Genomic DNA, 5,076 nt, shown 5'->3' with positions numbered 1-5,076 from the left:
GTATCAGACACGGGATCAACCCCTTGACAGATCTGAACACAATAACACCATATTATCAACAGCCATGTGGTGTGGTGGTTTTGTGCTGTGGCGCGTGTGTCCAACTCACAGTGACCCCACAGGAAGGGGTAGAACTGTCCTGACGGGTTCCTCGGCTGCACTTTCCACAGGAGCAGACTGCCACAGCTCTCTCATGGACCCACGGGTGGGCTCGAACCACTGCCTTCTTCACTACCAGCCTTGGATGACACAGCCATGAAAAAGAAAACCAAAAACAAATTCACTGCCATCAAATCGATACCAACTCATAGTGACTCTGCCGGGCAGCGGAGACTTGCCCCCAGTGGGTTTGCCAGGTTGTGCATCTTCATGAGAGCAGGCAGCCCCATCTTTCTCCCAGAAGCAAGACTGATGAGTTCACACTGCTGACCTTGTGGTTAGAAACCCAACGTGTAAGCCCTAACAGCCAGGGGAAGTCGCTATGGTCACCATTCCACTTTTAACGATGAGGACGCTGCATTACAGAGTGCCCACAGTCCCCACTGCGTGAGTCCAGGGCCAAAGCCAGACCACCTGGCCCCAGAAGCATGGGCTCTCAAGCACACACCTGCTAAGCCGTTTTTGTTGTGTGCTTATTCTTTCCATCCGTTTCTGTGGGCAAGTTCGTCCACCCTACAAATAGTTACGGAATGCTTTGTGCTGGGCAATATTCCAGGCATTGTGCTTTCCAAATTCTGGATTTTCCAAAAACTCTTCAGCCGGCGCTTCGGCAATCAGAATAGGCTCAGAGCCGTTCTTGTTGAAAGGACCCAGCAGTCACTTTCCTGGAAGCGGAGGGGCAGCCTGGGAGGAGAAAAGCTCAGGACTCCGACTAACCTTGGAGGCAGCCCTGCTCCCAGCGGCCTCTAAATCCTGGGTCACCACCAAAGGCCTCAAGCAGGAGGCGGGTGTCTGTGGGGGTGGGGGCCTGGCCTGGCTTGGGGCCACAGGGCACACTGGCCGGGCCAATGCTAAGGACCTGTTTCCTGGTGTGGGGAATTCCTGTCCCTGCAAATGGTCCTCCGACAGCGACATCTTCCAAGTGCTACCAGAGGAAGAGTGACACCCGTGGTTTCCAACTGTCCTCTCGTGGTCTCCAAGTCAGTCGGTCTTCCTTGTTTTAAGAGGAGGAGGAAACAGAGGCCCAGGAAGCAGACGGGCCCGGCCAAGGTCCCATTGCCAGCTGGAGGAGTTAAGCCCGTCATAATCCTGGTTTCGTGACACCCAGCCTAGGAACCCTTCAGACCTCTGCAGGGTGGGACCCAGGAAGCAGATGGTCCTGGGCCCACTGGGGACACCCCCTTGCTGTCCAGTGGGTCCAGCCTCCTCTCTGCACTGCTCGGGGGCCGACCTGTGACTAGATCGGTGTATTTGTCCTTCCTGGGAAGTTTCCACGGGTGTGAAAGGAGCTAAAGGTTCCGAGAGGATTGTTGGGGGTTGGGGGGAGGGGAGGACCAGTACAGGATTACAACATGTGGGAAACTGTGTGGCCTTGACCCGGGTCATCAGCTCAACAAATATTGACTGAGTGCTGCCTGCCAACCACTATTGTGGATGTTTGCCAATCATCAGTGGATGATAGGAGGGGAAAATCCCAGCCCTTTCATTCTGAAAAGAAGGCGTGAATCACAGGTTGCAAAGCTTATTGGGCCCTTCTGCCCCCTTTTCAGAAAATAAACTATGCAGCTCCCCCAGAAACGTGAAAATGTTCGTAAAATAGCCCATAATGCATGATAAAGTGTAGGCATCTGTTTCTGTAGCCCATCCCCACCCCTATCATTCCAGTACACACACATCCGGGAGCAGAATCATTCATTTGGGGAAACGCTAATTTGAAAAATATTATTTCCCCCACCCCTCACTGCAAGGATGACAAATAACAGACATGTGGGTGAAGGGAGACAGCAGACAGTGTAAGATACAAAAATAACAGTAATAATATATAATTAATCAAGGATTCACAAGCGTGGGAAGTGGGGAGGGGAAAAAAGAGGAGCTGATACCAAGGGCTCAAGTAGAATGAAAATGTTTTGGAAATGATGATGGCAACATATGTCCAAGTTTGCTTGATATAATTGATTTACAGATTGTTATAAGATCTGTAAGAGCCCCCAATAAAATGAATAATAAACATTTTTAACTATTATTTGGTTTATTAGCTGATGTGGAGTGAGAAAGCGCAATGTAGGATGAGCAAGAGAGGTAGGGTCAGAGTCTTCGAGAGGCCAAGATCAAGGAGCAGAGTGAATGAGCATCTTGGGCCCCTCCCATCCTGATGAGAACTCACCCCTGGGTTCCTGAGAGGCTTCCAAGAGAGGATGTGCTCGGAGCCTCCTGGCAGACCTAGTCCACAGAACACAGTCCATCAGCGTTACCTGTTGCTATTACTGTACCTGGGGATTGTTTTAAGATCGAATCTGACCGTATCTTGACTATGATAAGTGTCCAGGAATCATCTGTTTCCATTCGGATTTCCTTTTTTGCCAGCATTTTGCTCATATTTCCCTGTTCAGGGGCAAAGAGGTCATAAACGAATTTTTACTGGGATGTAAATGACTAACACATGGTCCTTTCCACCCATCAGGGGACAGTGGTGGGATCTGAGAAGCCGAGAGTGCTTGCTTCCTTGACGTCCTGGAATCAAAGGACTGTGTCCTCTTGGGCAAGTACACCTGCCACCTCTCTGAGCCATGGGCCTTTATCGCTAAAACAGCGATGTGACTTACCCTGAGTCCACTGCCCTTCTGTTCCTCGGGCCCTGTTTCCTGCCTCTGGGCCTTTATACTTGCTGTTCCCTTGGTGCGTTAGTGTGGGCACTTTAGAGAAACAAATCCACAGAAACTCATGTGGAAGACAGAGTTTTATATAAAGGTTAACTGCGCATCAAGAAAACATCTCAACCCAGTGCTGCCCAAGCCCACAAGTCCAACATTAACCCATATGTCCAACACCAATCCACAAAGTCCTCCTCCATCTCACAAAACAGACGCAATGATGCCGACTGCAGGAGGAAAGCCAAGTCAGTGAATGTGTAAGCATCTCAGCGCTGGCAGGGGTCTCCACACAGCTGCTCCAGCACCCAGGGCTGCATTGGGGTAAGTCCATGTGGCTTCTCCTCAGGGATGTCTTGCAGGGAACTGGCTAAGGCAGCTGCACCCTGGTGCGACCATCAGAAAGCAAGAGACCCAAGAACTAGAAAGGTGAAGCTCACCGAGCCATTTATCTCTCCGCCCTTCAATCAACCCCACATGTGTTTATCGGTCAGGTTGGCACAATAAACTAACTACCTCACTTGGCCTGGCCGTGGCTCTTCCAAGGGCTAGCTCGTTTTCATCCTTAGGGTCTCAGTTCAGCATGTCACTGCCCCAGAGGGGCCTGCCTGGGCCAACACCTCTGAGTGGAATCCCACAGAGCTGGATTCCACTCTCTGCTGGGCGACTGTTGCCAGTATCATTCACCCTTTTAGGCCACGGGGTCTCCGTCTCAAAGTGTGGCTGAAATCCCTGTGGTTTCTTGAAAGGGCTGTGGCAGAAAGGATGAGAAAGGATGCGGAGCGTCACCCTCACGGAGCCTGGTTCATACTGTGTGCTCCGAAGAGAGCAGTTTCCTGTCAGTTCTCGCCAGGAGCCCGAAGGATCACAGGATCAGGAAGGCTCAGCCCTGCCCTCGGTGGGTGAGCTGGCTGGCAAGGGGCCAGCCAAAGACAGAGAGAACAAGTATAGCGAGACCCAGACCGCAGGCTTCCCCGGGCTCAACATGCAAAGCTCTGCTCTCCAGCTCCGTCCCAGCACCTTCCATGACTCTGCCTTGGAAGTCACCATTACGCCTGCCACGCTCTACATGGCTGAGGTAGCCGAGCTTCCAGGGGAGGGGGGCAGATTCCACCTTTTGGTGGGAGGAATGTCAATGACTTTGGACATGTTCTTGAAAGACCAGTTATCAGAAAGCAGAGCGAGGTTGATGCAGCAATGGAGAAAGTGCAGAGGATCCAAGAGCCTCAGAGAAGAGCCATCCTCTAACCCAGGAGAGACGTGTGTGAGGCTGGTGGTCAGGGGAGGCTTCCTGGAGGCAGAGGCAGAATACATCTCACAAATGGAGGGAGTGCTGGGATGAAAGGGTCCTGGTGAGGCTGTCCCGTAAGTCTGGGGATGCTAACCTCAAGTTGGCAGTTCAAACTTACCAGCTGTTTGGGGGAGAAAGATGAATCTATTTGTTCCCATAAAGATCGACAGCCTCAGTAGCCCGGCAGACTCTTGCTATTGATCACCAACAAACCTTTGTCTCCTCCATATCCTATTTAGTTGGTCTCATTTCTCTGAATCCTCAGGCACCGTTATGGCCTCTGGAACGATTTATCTTTGCCTTGAACTTAATCAATGTGCCTCTACAAATTATATTGGAATCTGGAGTCTCCTTAGGGCAGAGCCACGGTGAGTTGAAATCAACTCAGCAGTGATGTGGTTGCTTGTGGGAGGGTTGATTTTTCTCCCCTAGGATGGTTCTGAGGGCGCATGGCCAGAAGTGGAATTGCTAGGCCACAGGGTGTGCAGGTGTTTAAAGATTTGCTAAATTGCCTTCCAGAAAATTTTACTACCAGCAAATTTTGAGACAGCCTGTGTTCCCGTGTGTGTGTGTGTGTGTGTGTGTGTGTGTGTGTGTGATTTTTCAAGCAAACAGAAAGCTGAGTACAAAGAAGAGAGAATTTGAATAGTGCCAAGGTTGGTTTTGATCCCAAGGTCTGCCTGTTACAGGGTGCGTGATCCTAAACAAATAACATATAGCCTCTTTGAGCCTCAGTTCCCTCATCTGTAAAAATAGCCCTGCCTGGCTCAGCTCTTAAGAGGGCTGACTCAGGTGTGGTTTGGGCTCTGAGGCATTCAGAGTGGCGACAACAGGCTTGCAGCTAAGACCTGTGGCCCCAATGATGTCATGTCCCTGCACCTCCCCTTCCTGCTCCCATAACCTGCCCTCCACCTGGGCACCGCCCCCAGCCCTCAGGCTCTGGTTACTTAAGGTCCTAGCTAGACACTATGACAG

The sequence above is a fragment of the Echinops telfairi genome, unplaced genomic scaffold (assembly GCF_000313985.2).
Source record: "Echinops telfairi isolate 266 unplaced genomic scaffold, ASM31398v2 ScPeMD7_5592;HRSCAF=6446, whole genome shotgun sequence".
In the NCBI taxonomy this organism is placed as follows: Eukaryota; Metazoa; Chordata; class Mammalia; order Afrosoricida; family Tenrecidae; genus Echinops; species Echinops telfairi.
The sequence above is the reverse complement of the archived record's forward strand: the minus strand, read 5'-3'. Positions refer to the sequence as shown.